Source organism: Oryctolagus cuniculus, chromosome 5 (genome assembly GCF_051225735.1).
Source record: "Oryctolagus cuniculus isolate XC-2025 breed Fujian yellow rabbit chromosome 5, ASM5122573v1, whole genome shotgun sequence".
NCBI classification, from domain to species: Eukaryota; Metazoa; Chordata; class Mammalia; order Lagomorpha; family Leporidae; genus Oryctolagus; species Oryctolagus cuniculus.
In genome coordinates this window covers 75,169,893-75,194,435 of record NC_142871.1, presented here as the reverse complement: position 1 = coordinate 75,194,435, position 24,543 = coordinate 75,169,893, and the positions used below count along the sequence as shown (strand labels likewise).

At 41.1% G+C, this 24,543-nt stretch overlaps 1 pseudogene; it reads right to left on the bottom strand.

Moving 5' to 3' along the window:
• LOC103349853 (ankyrin repeat domain-containing protein 35 pseudogene) overlaps positions 1-23,092 on the bottom strand; it is a 73,322-nt pseudogene extending 50,230 nt beyond the window's left edge.
• Positions 23,093-24,543: the final 1,451 nt, after the last annotated feature.

Sequence of the window (24,543 nt, the reverse complement as noted above, 5' to 3'; positions counted from 1 at the left end):
GTCTCCTGTGTTTCCACATGAACCTTAGTAGCATTTTTTCTATATCTGAGAATATCCTTGGCATTGTATTTTGATTGCTCTCACATTGAGTCTATAAATTGCTTTTGGTTGTATGGACATTTTGATTATATTGATTTTTCCAATCCATGAGCATGGAAAATTTTTTTCATTTTTTAATGTCTTCTTCTATATCTTTCTTTAATGTTTTGTAATTTGTATCATCAAGATCTTTGATTTCCTTGGTTAAATCTATCCCAATGTATTTAATTTTTTTCAGCTATTGTGAATAGATAGGATTAACAAGAGAGAAGATCTTAGAACTTCTTTCTGAGCCATGGCATTATCTGTATATACAAAGGTTACTGATTTTTGTGTGTTGATTTTATATCTTTCCACTTAAACTCTTTTATGAGTTCCAATAGCTTCTTAGTGGAAATTTTATTTTATTTTATTTTAATTTATTTTATTTTTTAAAGAGAGAGAGAGAGTTGAAAAGGCAAGTAAATAGATTCTTCTCTGAAAGAATGCAACCCTCCCAATACTTTGATTTGGAACTGTAAGCGATTATATTTGTGTTGCCTCAAACCACTGCATTTGTAGTCATTTATTGTAACAGCAACAGATAACTAGTAATAGATTATCAGGATATCAGATAGTTGAGGATTCTACCCTTTCTTTTTTTTCTTTTCAACTTTTATTTAATAAATATAAAATTCCAAAGTACAACTTTTGAATTATAGCAGCTTTTCCCCCATAACCTCCCTCCCACCCACAACCACCCCATCTCCCACTCCCTCTCCCATCCCATTCTTCATCACGATTAATTTTTCAATTATCTTTATATACAGAAGATCAAATTAGTATATATTAAGTAAAGATTTCAATAGACTGCACCCACACAGACACACAAAGTATAGAGTACTGTTTGAGTAGTAGTTTTACCATTAATTCTCATAGTACAACACATTAAGGAAAGAGGTCCTACATGGGGAGCAGGTACACAGTGACTTCCATTATTGATTTAACAATTGACACTCTTATTTGTGGCATCAGTAATCACCCAAGGCTCTTGTCATGAACTGCCAAGGCAATGGAAGCCTCTAAGTTCACCAACTCCGATCTTATTTAGACAAGGCCATATTCAAAATGGAAGTTTGCTCCTCCCTTCAGAGAAAGGTACTGCCTTCTTTGATGGCCCATTCAAAAAGTTGAGGATTCTAATAAGTAATTAAGGACCTGCCCTACATGAATTGAAGGGTTCTAAGCTTAAATGGAAATAAGTTAATGTTTTGAATATGAATTACATTGTTAGATTTATATACAATTATCTGAACCATTGTGACAATACATAGAATGGAACCAAGAGGCAAGTTTGAAGGATTCTAGGAAAGAAAGTGTGGAAACGCCTATGAGTAAGACTGCCTATTAGGAGCACATGTAAAGGAAGGAAGATGCAGGAGGAATTGTGAGTGTGAGAGGTATAATTGAGACAATAGTCAATTTGGTCATGACAGCAAGTGCTAAGAAAAACAATAAGAGCTGTGGACATGGAGTTTTGCTTGCTGAGATCACATTCATCAGACAGTGGAAGATATATGACTAGATTAAGAGAGGTGCTTGGAAATAGTGGCAGCTAATTGTCAACACCATGAAAGTGTGAACAGAGTTCTTTATTCATTACCTACAAACCCAAACACAGCACATTGCACCTAGTAGATGCTAAAGACATATCTGTTCATGTGGGAAATAGATGATCTTGCTAATAAAATGTATTGCAGATGATTCTGAATTGAAAATAGCTTTTTTTGGAGAAATGTCCAGTTGAAAAGGTTTCTTCCTCTCTTAAGTGATATCTCTTGCTCCTCTTTTCCTCTTTGCAGCTAGATTTCAGAAGTCATACATGAGAGTGCTTCAAGAAGGTCATGGATAAATGGAATTAAGATAAGCTGTGGCATGACAGCTTTACCAGGCATACCATATGGGCTCCAGTTCAAGTCCTGGCTGCTCCTCTTCCGATCCAGCTCTCTACTTACAGCCTGGGAAAGCAGCGGAAAATGGTCCAAGTTCTTGGGTCCCTTCACTCATGTGGGAGACCCGGAAGAAGCTCCTGGCTCCTGGCTTCCAATCAGCCCAGCTGCAGCCATTGCAGCAATTTAGGGAGTGAACCAGCAGATGAAAGATCTCTCTCTCTCTCTCTCTCTCTCTGCCTCTGCCTCTGCCTCTCTGTAACTCTGCCTTTCAAATAAATAAATATATCTTTAAAATAAATTAATGAATGAATCTTTGAAAACAGATTAGCTTAGTTTGGAGAAAAAATGTGAAATCCATGCATAGTCTTTTTCATAACATGTGTTTTTAGAAATACTTTTTTTAAAAGATTTATTTATTTATTTATTTATTTATTTGAAAAGTAGAGTTAGAGAGAGGAGGAGAGGTAGAATGAGAGAGAGAGGGAGAGAGAAGTCTTTCATCCACTTGTTCACTCCCCAGTTGGCCGCAACGACTGGAGCTGGGCTGATCTGAAGCAGGAGCTAGGAGCTTCCCCCAGATCTCCCACGCAGGTGCAGGGGCCCAAGGACTTGGGTCATCTTCCACTGCTTTCCCAGACCATAGCAGGGAGCTGGATTAGAAGTAGAGCAGCCGGGTCTTGAACGGGTACCCATATGGGATGCCGGCACAGCAGGCGGCAGCTTTACCCACTATGCCACATCGCTGGCCTCCAGAAATACTTTCAAAGCTCCTTGCACTCTTAGATTTCTTTTTTTTTAATTTATTTGACAGGTAGAGTTATAGACAGTGAGAGTGAAAGACAGAGAGAAAGGTCTCCCTTCCACTGGTTTCACTTCCCAAATGACCGCTATGGCCGCCGCTGTGCCGATCCAAAGCCAGGAGCCAGGTGCTTCCTCCTGGTCTTCCATGCGGGTGCAGGGCCCAAGGACTTGGGCCATCCTCCTGGGCCACAGCAGAGAGATGGACTGGAAGACGAGCAACTGAGACTAGAACCCAGCGCCCATATGGGATGCCAGAGGATTAACCAAGTGAGCCATGGCGCTGGCTCCCTCATTCTTAGATTTCAAATATTTTTGCACCAAAATAAACTTTAAATTCCATATTTCCATGAACGTTTTGAGGTACTCTAATATCTACGTGATTTTGATGGAAAGATTTTCCAATCCAAAGCCTTTCCTCTGGACCTCGTTGTGTCTGCTGAAATGTGTCTTGATACATTGGTTCCCAGGTGTCCTGCACCAGGCACTGATGAATTGAAGCTGTTCTATGTGGCCATCTGAGCCTCATCTGGCACTTTTTCATGTCCAATGGCCTCAGGATACAAAGTGGTACTACTTATCATATTTATCAATGGCCCTTTGTAGTCGATGTCTCCTGCCTTTTAGAATTTCCCTGGAATTCTCAGTTTCTTTCTCTGCATCACTCTGCTATGTGATGATCCAGTTAAGTTGACATCAAGCAACTGTCTAGAGCACCTGACACTGCCTTGTTATTTAACCATTCCCACATGATAACGGGCATAGTAATGTTCAGGACACACATTTCTGAGACTCTGGAAGGCTCTCTTTTATAGTTCAAAGCAGCCCCTTGTCTTTTTTTCTTTATCTATGGACTTTTAAAAACTCATATCTGAAACTCAAAGCCGAGCAATGAGCTCTATGCAGTAAGGTGAGGACTAAGGACTTCACATTAAAAAATGGAAGATTAGGGGCCAGAGCTGTGGTGTAGGGGTAAAGCCACCGCCTGCAATGCCAGCATCCCATATGGGTGCCATTTCAAGTCCCAGCTGCTCCACTTCTAATCCAGTTCCCTGCTAATTCACATAGGAAAGCAGCAGAGGATAGCCCAAGTACTTGGGCCTCTGCATCCATAAGAGAAACCTGGAAGAAGCTTCTGGCTCCTGGTTTCAAGCTGCCCCAGCCCTGGCCATTGTGGCCATTTGGAGAGTGAACCAGCAGATGGAAGATCTCTCTCTCTCTCTTTCTCTCTCTCTCTGCCTTTGAAATAAATAAACCAATAAATCTCTTTTTTTAAAGGAAGATTATAGGAAATGAGAAAGAAATGCTTGTGAAGGGAAAATTCTTTGGGAGACATTTCCAGTACATTTTTAACCAAAGAGTAAAAGAGAGAGTTGAAGCTACAAAGCAGGACCTAAAGAAGAAGACAGGGAGCAGATTCAGTGACCAAGACGGGGAAGCAAGCTCTCAGTGCCACCAAGTTCAGGGAAAAGAAAACTTCCCAAGGAGGAGACAAGCAGAAAGGTGAAAACTTAAAGAGTTCAAGGAGAATGGAGATCCTATAGTAGCTTCAAGATAAGTACATATAACTCCAAACATTGTTCAAGTCACAGTTAAGGACTGAAGGGACATGGGGCACAAAGAGCATCCAGTTCAGAATTTCATAGTACAATATTGCTTTCTTTACATACTCCTGTGCTACCAATCAGACAAAACAGAATGGAGGTATGAAGGGATGTGTTTGTGTATGTGTGTATTTACAGAGAATAAATATTCTTTTTGCTATTATCTTTATGTAATATTACTAATTATTAATTTCATGTTTGTCCATAAATAACCAAACTACTATATGGCTACAAATCCTCCTAAAGGACATTTGTTGGTGTAAAATTCATTCTGAAACATTATTTTCTGTACATGCTACCTAATTCTCTAAGAGACATCAAGTTATTGTGATTGTAGCAGATGGTCATCTTAGTTCTTACTATGAAATTCTAAGGGCTAGAGGAACTCTAGATTATTCTAGTGAGCCTTCAAAATATAAGAAACAATCCTTATGTTGTAAAAAAGTTTGCTAAACTCTGAGTGACAAATATCAATTTTTGAGTTCAAATGAAGGCCTACTCTATAAAAACATTGTTATGAATTCAAAGGGAACTAAAGAGAAAAGAGATTATATACCATATACATCCAAAATGCATTTCAATAAATACACAAGGAATTGGGTTTTATACTTGATTGAATTTACGCCTCACTATAAAAATTACCAATAAAGATGTGCTTCCAGTTAAACATTTCATCATAAAAATATATCCAATAAGGGAGGCAGATTATGTTTTTCTGACTATTATAAGTACAAAAAGCATCTTTCTGGCTCTTTTTTTTTATGCACCTATTAAAATAGCTTAGACTAGAAAACTGCCAGAAAGCAAAGTGATATTCCTGGTAAATGTTTCACTAAAACGGCTCATAAATTCTAGAGGAAGCAACAACAGGCAAAACTTACTATTTTTAGTCAAAATTTTAAATTTATTTTTAAATGTAAAATTGCTTATGGTTTTATTTAGACTTTTTGTTAAATATCTAAAGTTATAGAACTGATTTTATATACACACTATGCTGAGTTTTTTTTTAAGGTTTTTATTTATTTACTTGAGAGGTAGAGTTACAGACAGAGAGAGAGAGACAGAGAGAAAGGTCTACCTTCCATTGGTTCATTCCCCAGATGGCCGCAACAGCCAGAGCTGTGCCTATCCAAAGCCAGGAGCCAGGAGCTTCTTCCCCGTCTCCCAGGCGGGTGCAGGGTCCCAGGGAGTTGGGCCAAGTTCTACTACTTTCCCAAGCCACAGCAGAGAGGTGGATTGGAAGAGGAGCAGCCAGGACTACAACTGGCACCCATATGGGATGCCAGCACCGCAGGCAGAGGATTAACCTACTGTGCCACAGAGCCGGCCCCTATGCTGAGTTTTTTAAATTAAAATAATATCTTTGTTAAGAAAAATATATAGATTTTTTAACTCATACACAGTAAGTTTTAAACTAATAATAGATCATTAAAACTACAGCAGTATAAGACTTTCAGATTTTCTAAATCCCAATTTCTCAATCTATAAAATTTATATAACTTCTACCAAGATTTAAGATAATGATGAGAGAAATTTTTCTAGGCCAAGTTTTGTGCCTAAATCTCATTGGCTTTGCAAAAACATAAAACATGAAATATGACTCTGTCATAGAATGAGAATCAGTAAAATATTCCTTAATTCTTTTCAAATCTCTTTCCTCAACTCAGTTCAATGAATCGTTTCAGCATATCATTCCACTGACTTATGCTCTGAGCATGCAGAACATTGAGGAAGTTCCTGTGCCAGATTTTACAAAATTGAAGACTGCACTGACTTCTTTTCATTGATTTTATTTCTTTTTTTATTTTTTTAACCTTTATTTAATGAATATAAATTTCCAAAGTACAGCTTATGCATTACAATGGCTTTCCCCCCATAACTTCCCTCCCACCTGCAACCCTCCCCTCTCCCACTCCCTCTCCCCTTCCATTCACATCAAGACTCATTTTCAATTATCTTTATATACAGAAGATCAATTCAGTATATATTAAGTAAAGATTTCAACAGTTTGCACCCACACAGAAACACAAAGTGTAAAGTACTGTTTGAGTACTAGTTAGTTATAGCATTAATTCACATAGTACAACACATTAAGGACTGAGATCCTACATGAGGAGTAAGTGCGCAGTGACTCCTGTTGTTGAGTTAACAAATTGACACTCTCATTTATTTATGATGTCAGTAATCACCCTAGGCTCTTGTTATGAGTTGCCAAGGCTATGGAGGCCTTTTGAGTTCATCGACTCTGATCTTATTTAGACAAGGTCATAGTCATTGAATTTATTTCTAAATTAAAGCTTATCCTCCAAATCAACATGATAGTTGGGACTCGCAAACTCACTTCATTTACCAAAATATAACAAAGCTTACCTTGAGTCTTCACAGGGACAAACAATGGAAAATGTATTTGAGCAGTAAGAGCTCAGCCCAAACTCAACAAATCCTCTACAGCAGAGGCCAAAGCAGAAGACTGTCATTCTACCATACCAGGTGAAGAAAACTGTGTATAAATGTGTAGCCTGGTGGCTGGCATTGTAGCACAGCAGATAGACCTGCTGCTTACAATGATGCCAACATCCCATACTGAAACAATGGATGTAGTCCCAGGTGCTCTGCTTCTGATCCAGCTTCCTGCTAATGTGGTTGGGAAAGCAGTGACAGATGGCACAGGACTTTTGGCCCATGGCATCCACATGGAAGACCGGGATGGAGTTCCTGGCTTCTGCTTTCAGCCTGGCCTACCCCTGGCAGTTGTGGCCATTTGGGGAGTGAACCAATGGATGGAAGACCACTCTCTCTTTCTCTCTTGTGTCGCTTGCTTTTCAAATATTAAGTAAATATGTTTTTTAAATGTGTAGCCTGATGTTGTCTAATTCACTGACCTGTATGTACTTTAAGGGAAGGACTGAAGATTCTGGGGTTGATAAACCTTAGAAACATAGGTAAGCATGAGTGGGCATGCCCTCCCCACATAACCACATTTATAGTAGTGACCAGCTTGTGAGAACTCAGAGTTTTGCTGTTCTATTATTGTTTTAAAAAAATTAATTTTGTGAACTCATTAATGCTCCCTGAACTAAGTAGCCAAACATCAGTGGGTAATGATAAATAGAAGTGCTTTTCTTTTTATGCATCCAGAGGCTCTAGGGTAGGAAAAAAGCAATATGCTTTGTTTTAAAAATGGCAGGCAGCTAGCTTGTTCCTTTTCCCAAAAATAATTGGTATGTGAGGAAAACACAATGAATTCCTTATTAATAATATAAAAGCTAAGTTTTAAAAAGACTCCAGCTTTCAACAGATAGTGAATTGTTAATGATTTCCTTCTATATTATGAGAGAAAAGCCTGGGAAAAAATTCAGTTGGATCTTCCATACCCATCAAATAATACTCATGAGTCTATGCTGCGTATCAATGAGAACTCTGTTATATTATTGGTGGAGGCAGGTATTTAATCAATGTTTTGAGAAGCCCATTTCTCTTCCTTTTCAGCCTTTTTTTTTCTTTTTGACTCAGTTATTCTGCCTTTCCACCAAAGCCTTACATACAAACTTCCACATGGTTCCATTGATGTTTCTACATGGAGCTATGTTTTCTTCCTTAGAATAAAGAATGGCTTAATAGTTTGGTTTGCTGTCTTGCTTGTTTGTTTTCATAAATGCTTGAGTAATTCTTCACATTAAAACTATTTGAGTTTATCCTTTCTTTGAACTCTGCTTCCCTTTCTAATTTTTTTAAGATTTATTTATTTATTTGAAAGTCAGAGTTACAGAGAGGAGGCGGGAGGGGGCTTCCATCCACTGGTTCACTTCCTAATTGGCCACAATGGCCAAGAGCTTTTTTTGGGTACCCCATGCAGATGCAGGGACCCAAGGACTTGGGCCATCTTCTACGGCTTTCCCAGGCCATAGCAGAGAGCTGGATCAGAAGTGGAATAGCTGGGACTCAAACTGGCACCCATATGGGATGCCAGCACTGCAGGCAGCAGCTTTACCCACTACACCACAGCGCCAGTCCCTCTGCTTCATTTTCATACAACTATTGTTATTTTGACTCTTTGTGTACAACTAAAGGATTATTAAAACTGTTTATAATGGTAATAGGAAAAAGCTATAATCCTCAAGATACCTTCTGACAAAAAGATCTTATGAAAATTTCAATTTTTCTCCTTAAATACTACTGTGCTGCAAATAGATTTCAAAATTCTTATAGTAATTTATTCTGTTATAAATTACGAACTATAGGGGTTTGAGCCGCCTGAGTCTGTAACCCTACCATACACACAGAACCTGCAGCAGGATGAGCTCGGGCATCACCCACGTCCAAACTTTCAACCCCAGCAGGATGCTCCCCAAATCCTGCTGCCAGGGTCCAACCTGGCCAACTAAATCAAAATTTTTGGAGGCTGAGACCTAAACCTCTATATTTCTCAAAGTTCCTCAGGTCATTTTCATGTTCAGTAGAGTTCAGAGCCACTGATCTAACATTAGTCATTTTCAGACAAGTAATTGAAACCCAGCGAGAGTCAATCACTAACCCACTAAACATCAAGTGCAAAATAGCAAAGATACAATTACAGCCTCATGTTTGCAGTGCAGGCTCCTTTCAACTTCAAGGGTTATAGGCTTGCAAAAGAGTTTGAGGAACACAAGAACAACTTCTTTCCATTTATCCTAAGTCAGGACTAGCCACATATTTTCAGAGTCTGGTGAAAAATGAAAATATATAGGACTCCTTTATAAATAATTAAGGATTTCAAAAAGTTGACAGCAGAGCATTAAATTTTTGATCCCTTCCCTCCAAAAAATTGATATGTGGAGAAAACACAATGGAACCCCCATTAATAACGTAAAAGCTAGGTTTTAAAACTCCAACTTTGCTGGCGCCGCGGCTCACTAGGCTAATCCTCTGCCTGCGGCACCAGTACCCCAGGTTCTAGTCCCAGTTGGGGTGCCGGTTCTGTCCCAGTTGCTCCTCTTCCAGTCCAGCTCTCTACTGAGGCCTGGGAAAGCAGTGGAGGATGGCCCAAGTGCTTGGGCCCTGCACCCGCATGGGAGACCAGGAAGAAGCACCTGGCTCCTGGCTTCAAATTGGCGCAGTGTGCCAGCCGTAGCGGACATTTGGTGGGGTGAACCAACGGAAGGAAGACCTTTCTCTCTGTCTCTCTCTCTCTCACTGCCTAACTCTGCGTGTCACAAAAAAAAAAAAAAAAAAAAAAAAAAAAAAAAAAAAAAAAACCTCCAACATTACCAGAGAAAAAATTGGGAAAGAATTCAAATAGATCTTTTCTATCCATCAAATAAGATTCATGATGCTATTTTGCATATCAATGAGAGCTTTATCACATCGTTGGTGGAGGCAAATATTTAATCGATATTTTTACAAGACTTCCTCTCTTTTCAACCTGATCTTTCATTCAGTTGTTCTGTCTATTCCACCAAAGTCCTACCAACTTTGAGGGGCCTTCCTTGCACAGGGCTTCAATGCTATTGCTGAGAACACATATCCATCATGCTGCCTCTGGTCCAGGTTTTGAAGATATTTTGTGTTCAGTAATAATTTATTAGTAAGAAGGAAAAATATCCACAGATATAAATTGACAAACAAGCCTGTTTTGTTTTCTTTTCTAGTTTGTGTGTTTGTGGGTTTATTTACTTTTTTGGTTGGAGTAAGTGAGGGAGGGAGGATAGATTGGAAGTGTCATTATGTTCTTAAAACTTATATATGAAATACATGAAACTTGTTCCATTTATATAAATTTTAAAAATTATATTTTGAGAGCCAGAGAGAGCCAGAAAGAAAAAGACACGCAGATGGAACCCTCATCAACTGGTTTACTCCTGAAATGGCTGCAACAGCTGGAGCTGAGTCAGGGCTGGAGCCAGAAGCCAGGAACACAATCCAGATCTCACATAGTAGGTAGGAACCCAACTAACTGAGCCATCACCTACTGCTTCCTGAAATCAGAAGCTAGAGCCAGCGATCAAACCCAGACACTGCAATGCAGAAGATAAGCATCTTAATAGCTAGGCAAAATGCGTTCTTCCTACCTCTTTAAATACCAGAGTTCTTAGAAAACTTCAATAAGTTAATGTTCATTATGATTGTCTTAGCCTGCACCTCATCCTGTGATTAAGTTGGAGAAATCATCCAAAATAACAGAAAAGGGGTGCTAGGAAGAATGAAACAGCAAAGGGAGAAATTAACAGAAGAATTATGATGGTTAGTATATGTTAATTTGACTATGCTATGGGTTGCCCAGATAGTGGGTAAGCATTATTTCTGAGTACGTCTCTGAGAGTGTTTCAGCAAAACATTAGCATTTGAATCTGTAGACTGGGTGAAGAAGATTCACCTTCTCCAATATGGGTGGATATCATTCAGTCCTTTGAGGGCCTGAATAGAACAAAAAGGCAGAAGGGTGAGTTCACTTGTCTTCTTGAGCTAGTACGTACATCTCCTGCCTTCAGACCCTGGCCTCCTGGTCAGAATGATATCTACATCATTGTATGCCCTGGGTTTCAGGTCTTCTGGTTTGGACTAGAAAAACACCACCAGCTTTCTTGGGCCTCCAATTTGCAGACAGAAGACTATGGGACTTCTTAGTCTCCATAATCTGGTGAACCAATCCCTCATAATAAACCTCTTTCTATATATTTATATAGATCCCATTGGATTTTATTTTTGAGAACTCTATCAGGTACTGAGCCAGTCATTGCTAAGGAAATTGGATTAGAGCTCCCTGAAACCCCTGGAAGCACTATGGAGGACACAGTTTAGCATTGAATATCACCCAAGAGACATAAGGAAGCTTTTGTCCTCTGGGTCCTGTGACTAGTAGGTTAAGTGTGGTTCTATTAAGGGTTAACTCCTTGAGAATGTCATGAGAGTTCGTGCAGCTAAAGCTAACCTTGGTCAAGGTATTATCTGTGTGAAGCTGATGGCAGCATCAAGGCTAGAAGGGCAAAGAGGTCTAATATGTGACTTCCTCCATGCTAAGACCCAGCTAGATGTATGCCCAAACTAATTTTAACTAAAATTTCCCAGAATCCCTATTAACATCCTTCTGGACACAGATGACATACCATAGGGTGCAGTTTGGAACAAAGTCAAGGAATTATTATTAGAGTTGGGTATTATTTTTGGAAGAAGTCACACACTGAGAAAGCCAGGTCAGGTAGTGGAAAGACCAAAGGAAAGATTAGAACACAAAGAATGAAAGCCCGCGTCCAGCCAAGGGGCAGTAATTGCTTTGAACGTCCTCCCACAAATACCAGCACCAAAAGAAAGCTGTGCACTGACTGTGCTCTGTGCCAGTTCTTTAGTGCATATCCAGAAAGCTTAAATGGGGCTATTATTTTTATTCAACATAAGTTAGGCATTTTTCAAATGATTGCTAGACAAAACAGAAAAGAGCACTTACTGCCTGCAAACTGGTAATAGTAAAGTTTTAAGTGAATCTGGCTACAGCTAAAAATGACACAGAATGAAGCCACTTTCCCTGTTTAAGACAATTCTAAACACGTGTACTCTTGGGCCTTGTGACTGCTGGCAGAGATTTTCAGACATATTGTGAGTAAATGTCTTCTTACTATATTTGTTTGCTTGTGACAGCAGACTCATAGAGCAATCTTAGCACTCAAGGGGGAAACTCCCTAAATGTATTTGGTGGGGGTATTCTCCATAGAACTGATAGCATTAACCTAACAGAAACCAAAACAACATTTACGTAAGTTACAATTTCTATTTTTATGTGTTCATTTTCCATCAATAACTTAGGGTAAAAAATTCCTCTTAAGTCTCTTCTTTATGTCATTTTTCCAATTTTTCATGCCAGACATTTATTTACTGTCAATGATGTCAAGAGCCCTGAACCTGAGACTGTGTCAGTATGATGTTTATATATTTAGGAAAGCTCCAAAATTTCTGTTTCTTGAGAGACTATAATTGAAATATCAAAATGACAAGATTTCCTGTGTTGAAGGTAGTACTTTTATAAGGTTTTCAAAAATCCAGTATATCTTAAGAGTAATTCAAATCCTTTGAAAGAACATTTTTATCAGGACTTTTAAAATGTAATTGTCTTCCTTTAAAATGTTTATTTGTAATTGCAAAACACGACTTTAAATATTTAGCTTCCCATCTGTTTTAAAATGTGAACACCCACAAAGGATGCATGTTGCCAATCTTCCCTACACTCCTTTTTATTGCCACAATATATTTATGCTTATAAACCTGGAAATTTCACAGAAAAACAGCTCAATAGCAAGATTCCTTTAAAGTTGATATATCGATGTATGAAGAAAATTGTACAAGGTATTCTTGTTCCACTGCTATATTTAAATGTATTGGTGGGTTTTTTTGTTGCTGTTGCTGTTGTTGTGTTTTGTTTTGTTTTGTTTTGTATTGTTTTGTATTGTTTTAGGTGAGGAGAGCCCTGTGGTATAGCAGGTAAAGCCACTGCCTGCAGCACCAGCATCTAATTTGTGTTCCGGTTTGAGTCCCAGTGCTCCACTTCTAATCCAGTTCCTTACGGATTCGCTGGGAAAGCAGCAGAGGGTGGCCCAAGTCCTTGAACCCTTACAACCATGTGGGAGACTCAGATGACGCTCCTGGCTCCTGGCTTCAGATCATCCCAATTCTAGCCATTATGGACATTTGGAGGGTAAACTACTGAATGGAAGACCTCTCTCTCTCTCTTCTACCCTCTCTCTCTATAACTCTGTCTTTCAAATAAATACACAAATAAACAAATAAATCTTTTGAAAAAGAGAGAAAAGAAAAAAAGAAACCAAGTTTAGTGTTATAAGGAGATGGGCTCAGAAGAAATGCTCATCATTAGCCGGCGCCACGGCTCACTAGGCTAATCCGCCACCTGCAGCACCTGCATCCCATATGGGCACAGGGTTCTAGTCCTAGTTGCTCCTCTTCCAGTCCCGCTCTCTGCTGTGGCCTGGGAGGGCAGTGGAGGATGGCCCAAGTGCTTGGGCCCTGCACCTGCATGGGAGACCAGAAGGAAGCACCTGGCTCCTAGCTTCAGATCGGCGCAGCGCGCAGCCATAGTAGCCATTTGGAGGGTGAACCAATGGAAGGAAGACCTTTCTCTCTGTCTCTCTCACTGCCTAACTCTGACTGTCAAAAAAAAGAAATGCTCATCCCCTCATTGACAAAATATAATAGCAAAATTCTGATGACTGCCTAAAAGCCACTATTCTATTTCCAACTCCAAATATTACTATTACTATTATATTACTATTATTATGTAATCATTTTGACTCATATACAGTTGCAAAAAATATTTTACTCATTAATTTATGGTCTGGGTCATTAATAGAACACTCTGCATTTTACTTAAAAATATAAAAGCTAGGTATCTCAAGTTTTAAATGATAAAATAGGTATTTAGTTAATGTATTACAATTTAAATTTTAATTTATTTTTAATTATTAGGAGGGGGAAGGGGAAAGAGAGAGAATCATACATCCACTGGTTTACTCTCCAAATGCTCAAATAGCCAAGTCTGCCAAGCTGAAGCCAGGAGCCCAGAACTCAATCTGTGTCTTCCACATAGGTAGCAGGAACTCAATTGTTTGAACCACCACCTGCTGCCTCCAATGGTGCACCTAGCAGGAAGCTGGAGTTGAACTTGAGGCCAGGACTTGAATTAAGTCATTCCAACACAGGATATTGCTATCCCAAGTGGTTACTTAACCACGGTACCAAATGTCCGCCCCTAGATTACAATTTAAATAAGGATAGTAGACATTTAAACACTTTCCTTGATTTCATTCTTCAATAGCAGGAGTAGTATTCAGAAACAAAAGTGTATGTAAAGAAACAGAATAGAGAAGGTTAAATACCTTTCGATGAACATGTGCTCTCAGTAGCTTGGTTTTATGCTGCCATACAACAGACCAGGAAATGATCTCTTCAGATGGATACTTGACTAAAGTGTTAAATACTCATTCCTCTACCAGTTCTTTGAAGACAATTACAGCATACCCCGTCTTGGTTATGATCAGACTCACATCACCTTAGCAGGTACTTGCTTTCAGTATCATTCACTCTGAAGCTTACAGCATTTGGTTGCAATTATAGTGGTATCTTAGAACCCACTTGCTCATAAAACATCCCAGCTCACACAGGTCCTGAAGGAGAATTATCGGTTTAGGGCTCCATGACAGGAGTGTGTGATAACCTTTCTGTCATCCAAAATAGAGAGATCTGATTATTGAATCCATAGCCTTTACTTTCAATATCCATTCAAAGCTAATCATGATTAGGAGCTCAAATACTACATAATGTGAAAAAGGCTACCAAGCCCTACTATGCTCTCATTCTCACCTATGAATGAATAAGACTTGGTGTCTTCTTGCTGATTTTTGAGCCCTACTATAGCCATGTTAAGCCGTTGAACCTCAACTGAGAAATGGAGAGAATGGATAACTTGTTCTCTCAGTATACTAGCTCTGATTTACGAGAGCACTCCTATCTTCCCTTCTACATTTCCAGGCTTCAGCAGCTGCTTTCCTATTTCTTAAAAAGCCTTGGTAAATCAAAGAAGACATATATATGAACTAACTTCATCAGAGTTGGCTTCCTAAAAACAAATGGAAGAGCTTATAGTAGAGGGTTGCTGCTTGCCCTAATATTTTGTTGCCTGCCCACTTTGAGTTGCCACCAAACATGATCCCTCCATGCGGGCCAGAATAATTCCAAGTCCCTGCACTCAGAGCTTGCCTTGCCAAAATCTCTGTGTACAAGTTTCCTCCTAGCTATTTCATAATGCTTCCCCAAATCACCCACTCCTCCCCACTGACGTCCAAGAGTCTGATTTGAGAATTACTTCTGCTTCTACTTGGCTACCTTTCTGTCCACAAAAAAATTCTGTGGCTCTGGTGACTGGCCTTCTCTTGCATATGAGCAACAGGCTCAGTCTCACTGGGTAACATGGCCACTTCAGCCCACTAGAGAAGATGCTAACTTAGAGATCAGTACTAACCAACATTGTCATTACACAGCTGTCTCCTGCTCCTTCCAAAATGAACTCCCAGAACAAGACAACTCTAGATTGGGGGTAAGGTAGTTAATTATGTAATTAATTATGTGAATTGAATTAACTTCTCTATTATATTTTAATGATTACCTATTTATAATATAATACTTGGATTATATTTCCAAAGTCACTGTCCCAGGGTACTGTGACTCTTCATTAGGAGTAAGCAAGACAAGATCCATTTCTAAGTCTGAAATGATAAATTTTCTAGGGGCTGGCACCATGGTTCACTTGGTTAATCCTCCACCTGCTGCACCAGCATCCCATACGGGCGCCGGGTTCTAGTACCAGTTGCTCCTCTTCCAGTCCAGCTCTCTGCTGTGGCCCAGGATGGCAGTGGAGGATGGCCCAAGTGCTTGGGCCCTTGCACCCACATGGGAGACCAGGAGGAAGCACCTGGCTCCTGGCTTCAGATTGGCACAGCGCTGGCCTTGGCAGCCACTTGGAGAGTGAACCAACGGAAGGAAGACCTTTCTCTCTGTCTCTCTCTCTCTCTCACTGTCTATAACTCTACCTGTCAAATAAAAAAAAATTCTAAAGAGTAATGTTGCCGTTGATTTCTCAACAATGTTGCAGTGGATTCGTTTCTGAGAGGAGCAGTGTGGTGGGGGCAAGAGGCGTGGAGTCACCACACAGACCCCAGGAGTCGGGTGAAAGCAGGCTTGAAGAGAACAGCCTGCAGACTCGTTTATTACAGTTGGAACCACATCTTATATAGTCAAGACCAGCCAATCTGGTCAAGGGGTGGTCTATGCCCCAACCAATCACAGCCTGTTGCCAGGCAGGCACCATTGCCAGGTGGGTTTCAAAGCCATTCCTGAGTAACTGACACTCACTAGCCAGTGGCCACCTTGGCATGGTCTTCTCATTCCACCATTTCTCCCTTTTCGTTTATTTTTGAGCAACGGGAGGCATGATTCTTGACCATACCATTGTTGACCCCGTTTCCATGTGGTCTCCATAAGCAGTTGTGCCTGTGTTAGGTTGTCCCCCAGGATATCTTACCCGTCATTGACTAACCAGCGCTCAAATTGAGAGACCATAGGATTGCTTGCTCAGATAGGGGTAGGAATGAGGAATAATGGTTATCAGGAATGGCATGACCCCACATATGCTGTGGGCCATTTGAGTGGCTGACCAGAGCTAGTGGGGTACAAAACAGTAACAGATGTGGCTATGGGCAGTTTCTCAGGGTAGGATGATAGGGCAGGTGCGTCTGCTAACAAGGCGGAGTCTCGGTCTTGTTCAGCTGGTTCTGGTTGGCTGTCAGTTGCAGGCTTGATGTTTCTGGCTGGTACCCAAATGGGCTGCCCCGCATTCTCTGGAAAGACACAAGCATATCTCTACCTTTGGTTAGCAGAGGGTGTGGTCCTTTCCATTCTCCTGTCAGGGGGTCTTTCCACCTAACCATAGGGGCTGGAGGCTGGGATGGAAAGGATCCCCAATGTTTATAAGCTGTGCTTATCCCTTTGGAATAAAAAGTAAGAAAATTGATAGTGAAAAGGACCTCAGTCAAAGCAAGCTGTGGGTCTGAGGGCATATGATTGTTGCTTTGTCTTTGTAAGAGATCTTTAATCGTCCTATGAGTTCTTTCAATGATTGCCTGTCCCTGTGGGTTGTATGGGATACCTGTGGCAGACTGTATGTTTCAAGATTTCAGGAAGGAATTAAATTCCTGTGATGTATATGCTGGCCCGTTATCAGTCTTTATGGTCCAGGGGACACCAAGGACCAGCATGGCTGATTTAACTGCCTTTATCACATTACTAGCCTTTTCTCTGGATTGGGCTGTTGAAAATACAGCCTTTGAATAAGTATCTACCACCACATGGACAAACTTAAGTTTACCAAAGGAGTTAATGTGGGTGACGTACACTTGCCATAGTTTATTAGGAGCAAGGCCTCACAGGTTCACTCCTGCTTGTTGCAATGGGCCTAACGGGGTGAGGGGTGCACAATTCTTGCAAGAGTGCCTTAAGTGTTTGCCTTGGCTCATTGTTAGCTCTGGGAAAAGCAATTTTATGCTGCTTGCTGACATATGAAATTTTTGGTATAAAACACGGGCTTGTTCTAAGTGTCCAGTGGAAGCCATGTTGCAGGAAATAAGACGATCAACTTTTCTGTTGCTTCAGAAAATAAAGCCAGGTAACCCAGTGTCGCTCCCCCTCTTCGTGGAGAAACGACACAGGACCCTGCGCTTTTCTTTTGTCTGCTCAGCCCTTCCCGGGTTTGCTGCTGGTTCTTCCCGGGTTGGCTACCGACCCTTCCACCTCCGTGGAAGGGCGGTTCCCCCTGCCACTTTCCCCATTTCCACGGGGGAGCGGCACACCGCCGGCCGGCTCTCTCAGGGGCTGCTCAGGTGTTCCTTCAGATAGATGTTCCTGGTGCATGTTGTCTCTCTCCTCCTTTATAGTCCTCTTCCTCCAATCCCAACTCTGCTACCCACATGCCGAGTACGCTGCTCTCCTCCAATCAGAAGCAGCTCCTGCAGCTTGTCAAGTTGGTGAGAGGCAGCTGGGTAGAAGCTGTTTCCTCCTCTCCCAGCGCCATATTGTGGGAGAGCAGATGCATAGAATAAGTCTTAATTCGAGTAACAGTCTAGTCCGAGTTGCTCCCCACAACCCAGTATGTGATCTTGCATGTGATATATACCATGGGTATTTTCTTTTTTCAGTTAGCTCTTTAAGTGTTGTGAACATCTGGTCAATTGGCTTATTGGTCAGGTTAAAGACTGCAAAAGGTATCGTCTTTGCTACCTGTACTGAGTGTTTGCTGTCCGAAAATATATTTACCGGTCAATCTTGGCTAAGGAGTAGAACCTTGACTATTGCTCTTATTTCTCCCAACTGTACTGATCCCCCGTGGGGTTCTACATGCATCTTATCTTTTTCTGTTAAAGATTTGATCACTATTCCAAAGAGTGACTTGTTGGCATCCGTAAACGCACATGGTGCCATGGGTATAGGTTGATTAGCAGGGAAAGCATTTTTTGGATAGTCTATTTCTAAGGTTTGTAGTGTCTGGAGTAGCCTGTCTGCTGACAGGTGATTGTCAATCTGTCCTGGAAAATTTATCATTAAAGTTTGAAAGAGCATGCTATTCTGCATCAATGTTGACAGTTCTAATTGTGATACTGATAGGACCACTATGTCTGGCTCTGTGTTAAATATCTTATTGGTATAATATCTTAATTTAAGTCCCATCATAAGGATAGCATCTACTTTGTTTACTATTTTACGACAATCGCTCCAGGCTATGTGCACCCAAAAAAGTGGTCCGTGTTGTTGCCAAATAACTCCTAAGGGGGCCTTGAGGGTAGATATGGTTATGGCAAATAGAGGCACCTGAGGGTCATATCTAAAGGTTTTTAAATTTGATAACTGGGTGTTAATCTTTTCTATAGTGGATTTGGCTGCAGGTATCAATGTGATTTTTGAAGAAGGGCTGTTTCCCTTAGTCAGTAAATCGTATAGCGGTCTAAGTTCTGTAGGTGTTTGGGGAAGGAAGGGCTTCAGCCAATTGATTTGGCCACATAGTTGCTGAAGTTCATTAAGTGAGTATTTATGCTTGACTTTTAGGTTTGGGCCCATTGGAGATATATGGGAGGAGATTTGATAACCCAAGAATTGAAAGGGAGGAAAATGTTGTACCTTTTCTGTGGCAATAGACAAACCCAGGAATTGTAAATTTCTTACTGTCTCACTTAGACAGGCATTCAGAATTGCTGCATTCTTGTGAGCAAGTAAGATATCATCCACATAATGTATGACCAAGCACTGATCTTTAAGTGTGCTGGTCGCATGAGAAACGTATCTTTGGCAAATGGCAGGGCTATTTTTCATGCCTTGTGGGAGTACTGTCCACTGGAATCTTTTTGCAGGGAGCTGGAAATTGGGCTCCCATACTGTAAAGGCAAAGTAAGCCTTATCCTGCTCTGCAATGGGAATGGAAAAGAAGCAGTCTTTGATATCAATGGTAACTATGTGGTATCCATTAGGAATGGCCCCTGGATGGGGAATGCCAGCCTGGAATGTTCGCATCTTTTTTATATTTTTGTTAATAGCTCTCAAATCCTGTAGAAGCCTATAAGGATGCTAAGTTTGGATTGTATTATTGGCCACTGCTCTACCCAGATGTTTCCTGTTTTTTTCCCATTCAATGGAGATTGGGTTTGGCTTTTGTATGAGGTGAGCAGTGGCCCCTAGAATTGGGGGTGAATCTTACTTGTAGGTTCTCCATTAAAGCTGCTGGCTTGTGGAGATTTGTGATCCGTAGTAAGGACCGCTTGCATTTGTGAGAGTACATCTCTCCCCCATAAGGTCATGGAAACTTCAGCAATTAGTGGAAAGATGGTTCCTGTATCTTCGTTGTCATCTAGCCAAATTACAGGTGTGATGACCTGATCAGCCAATTGTAATCCTCCAACACCTTGGAGGTCAGGTCCGGGTGCTGTCTTCCAATGTTGTATTTTTCTTGCATCCCTAGCTTTTAAGACAGTGACATCTGCTCCCATATCAATTAAACCCACAAAGGCAATGTCATCTAAATATAGGGTCAATTCCAGCCTCAGATTGAAGATGGGCATCGACCTGTTAATGGTAGTGGGACTCCCTCTTACTTGCTGGGCTGAGGGCCGTCCCACTGGGAGTTTAAAGGTTTGGTCTTGCAATCTTTTGCTCAATGAAAGCTTTTTTTACATCTGGGACACAGTGTTTTGGGCTTGCCCCATTTTGCAGCATTTGGGCAGTTTCGCCGTAGGTGTCCTATTTCCTGGCATCCCCAACAAACTGGAGGGTCATTAGACTTCTTTATGCTCAATTTGTTAATGGCTGCAGTCAGGGCCTGTATGGGTGTATCAGCAGGGTTTACCTCCTTTGTGGATACTATCTATTTAGAAATGCTTTCATTACGGACTGGGGCGATTGCTGCTTTTGCCTCTTTGGTAGCACCTTCCCAAGCTAATTGTTTGACCAAATTGTCTTGATCGGGGCCAGGCAGTAGTCTTTTCTCTATTGCCTCCAAGACTCTGGCAAGGAAATCGGGGAACCATTCACCTGGGCCTTGAACTAGATTTCTAAAGAGCTGACTATAATCAGGAGGATTTATATTTTTTAAGGCTTTAATTGCCAAATCTCTGACCTGATCAAAATAGGCAACTACTCCAATGCGGACCTGTTCTTGAGGATATATGTAGGTGCCACGGCTTGTAAGCATATCAAAGGTTACTGCTATTCCATAGGCAGCATTATTCCTTGCCACAGTTTCAGCCTCTTCCTAATAGGAGGCTTTCCACTGTAAAAACTGTGTCTCGACAAACATGCTTTGAGCAGTGCAACCTAGTCAAAATGAGTTTGAAGGTTTGCTGCCCATTGTTTGAGCACTTGTTCAAAGTAGGGAGAGTCAGGACCTGACTCCTGAGAAGCCTTTTTTAGCATAGCAAGGTCATTTATGGGTGTTGGAATCCAGGGCCTGAATTCTGCATCTGCTCCTACATTAACAGCAAACGTGCAGGTGGGCTGGGGTCCAGCTGCTGCCCTAAGAACTTAGGGTGTCCAAGTACTGCCACAAATGTGGGGATCCTCACTGGGTGCAGATGGGATGACCTCAAATGAGTTACTGTCTAGAGGTCCTCTAAGTTCATCCCTCGGCTATGTGGGGGGTGGCTGACTAGGCAATGCTACCTTGTTTGCTACCTTGTTGGCTACATTGTTTGCTACATAGGTTTTTTCACTGTCAGAGCTCTCTCTCCCTAAGTCAACAACCATTGTCTGTGAGACAGGGACCTGGAGTGTCAGGCTCTTATCACTCACAGATTCACTGTCTTTGATAATCTGCACAGGATTCTGAGAGGGGGGTATCTTTCCCATGTCTGAGCGCTTACGAGCGGCACGGCACGCCAACTTTAGCCAAAGGAAAGACACGCACAGCACTGCTGCCATAACAAAGCAAATTCCTAGCACCTCAGCTGTTGATGGCATTTTGCAGGGTTAGACAAACAAATAGTGGTGCATCAGATCGTAAGTATGTCCTGTGCTTAGTGGGGGACTTCCTTGATTTGTTAGGTCAAGGCCGTATGCCCACATGGTGTCTCCGGAGTGTCACCTCTCTCGAGTGAGGGAAGATGACTTGGTTCCGAATTCTGGGATGATGAGTTCCTTATGTGAATTCGCCGGGCGAACCGAAAGTAAAAGGAGGAGCCGAGAAGCGACGTACATTTTTGGGCGGTGTGTGCCTAACCTGGGGTCACTTAGAGGACAAGGACAAGGAAAGGGGTGTAGGAGGGGGTTCTGTGCTCATCCTCACAGAACCGAACAGCACACAAAACACCGAGGGGCCTTCTTGCCGAAATCAAGGGGGGACCTCCCCGAGTCCGACAGGCTGTCTTTCTCTCAGTCACATCGGCTTGGCGCGCCAGATGTTGCCGTTGATTTCTCAACAATGTTTCAGTGGATTCGTTTCTGAGAGGAGCAGCGTGGTAGAGGCAAGAGGCATGGAGTCACTACACAGACCCCGGGAGTCGGGTGAAAGCAGGCCTGAGGAGAGCAGCCTGCAGACTCGTTTATTACAGTTGGAACCACATCTTATATAGTCAAGACCAGCCAATCTGGTCAAGGGGTGGTCTATGCCCCAACCAATCACAGCCTGTTGCCAGGCAGGCACCGTTGCCAGGTGGGTTTCAAAGCCATTCCTGAGTAACTGACACTCGCTTGCCAGTGGCCACCTTGGCATGGCCTTCTCATTCCACCACACACTAAAGAGCCATTTAATTTTCCACTTCTATCACTGCTTTCTACATCTCAAAAATCCATTTGAATTTCATCTACTTTTTTGGAGTAACATTAAGCCATGGATTTAAGAGAGAGAGACAGAGAGTGTGAGAAGATACTAGTATTATAAGTATTTCTGTATGCTACCTATCGTTAGAGTGATTATTGGCAGTGTCCTCATTATTTTACAAAATGAAAACTATTAAAAACTAGGTGAATCAGACAATTAAAAAGTGTAGGAATTACTGACCAGTGAGAATGTTTTGAAGGTAGAATATAGTTGATAGCACATTTGTCACACACAGTTCATCCTAAAATTCTTTATTACCACAATGACCATCTATGTAAATTAGCTTTATCCAGAGAAGAAACACACTTCTCTTATCTTTATGATAGGGAATAGATCTGCAATTTGGAGCAAAGTGCCTATCAAGTTAGGCTCCCACACTCTCATAGATACTGGAAGATAAGAAGGCTAACTCCCCAGATGATTACATTTGAAAGAGATAGTTCCTGGGCCCTGGAGAAAAAACACTGCTGTCAGAAGGTTTACCCGGTTTTCAAAAGGATATCTATACAATTCAAAGAGAGGAGAAAGTACTTACAAGTTGTGCAAAGTAAATGACATAACCAAAAGGAGGAAGCAGGGAGAAATTTCTTCCTTTATTTTCAGCAAGGAGAATTAAGCCTCATTTCCTTAAAACATTAATTTTCAGCACAAGTTCTACCTTCTTCTTGCAGTTTTTTACTGTCATATAAGTTTGTGTTTGGGTCCCAAGCTCACATGTCTTTATCACTTCTCATTTGTGTTTGCAATGCCCACTAACCTTGAGCCTTTGATGCTTCATGGCAAATGGCAAATTCAGCAGCCACGCTCACCAAAAGGAAGGAGTGTAACATGCTCGTTTACTCAGGGTTCGTTATTGGACTGTCTCACACACAGTTGGAACCCGAGTCCATAGAACATTTCAAGTGTTAGGGAAATAATGTAATTAAGCACAAAATCCCCCGCCTGTCCCAAAAAAGCCCTCTTGCAAAAGCAGAGGAAAAAAAAAAAAAACACACATTTTTTAACAGAACAACTTTTAGCCAGAACGTGATGCTCATCACAGGCAATCTGCTAAAGACATTGCAAAGACAGAAAGAAATCTTCCTATTTTATACAACTAAATGCATGCAGTCGTACATTACATTCATGTCTTCTAGATAAAATTACTAATTTTCTCATAGCTTTCTGACTTTGGAGTCAAGTGACAGCTGACTAGGCTCATAATCTCCCAGAGGCTGGAGATAGGGCGTTATCTTCTATGATGATTACATTTCAGAGATATGACTTTCAGGTCCTCCTGACTGGCAAGAGGAATATTTAGAATTCAGAATTTTACCTTCTACAAGAAGGTGAAAGAACTGGGGTCGGAAGAGACTGCAAAGTATCCCAAGGGAGGCTGGACACGAGGTTTAACAAAGATTCTTATACCCAAGCTTGGCAACTCTAATGCCTTTGGATGGTTTTATGAGTTTAGAATTTGTGCATTTCAAGTTTGGGCTATAAAAATGTGAGACTATTGTGCCCATTCCCAAATATTTTTATATAATTTAAGGTTTTTCTATCATTGCATGACCCTGGATAAAGGGAGGAAACTTTTCATCCATGACTCAGACTGAATGTCTTGGGAGCCAGGAATGAGAAAAAAATAGCTTAAAGCCAAGTTATTATATTTAAACATAGTGAAATGTCATATTCCTATGCTAAATGCAGCAGAATAAAATTAGACTTGCTGCATGAACAGTAATACCAGTTATTGTTCATGCAAACAAGACTGAGAAGATCCCTACTGTCATGGAAACCATAGTGTGGTAGGAAAATCACACCAAGTAAGCAGATGATCAAGAAGAATAATTGTGGAGAAAGAAGTATAAGATGGTATGCATGTGCTTGAAGCCCACATTCAAGGTACAGGAAGGTTCCCAGAGATAGAAAAGCATTTTGAGACTCCCCCACCAAGTGAGTAGGAATTATTACCTGTATTAGTAATGCTATGGCAGGGGTGGGAAGCCACTTTTCTGTCAAGAGCCATTTCAATATTCATAACATCATTCACAGGCCCAAACAAAAGTATCAGCTTAAAAATTAGCCTACTATAGGTTTGTTGAATTTTGAGTCCCACCTGCATTTGCATTGGCAGGGCCAAACCAAATGATTTCATGGACCTCACACAGCCTGTGGGCTGGACATTCCCTACCCCTACTAAAGGAACAATGCAATAATGGATTTTGAATAGTGATTCCCCAAGTCAAAAAAAATTTAGTTTTATAAATAAATATATTTTTACTAAAGTTATGAAGTGTGG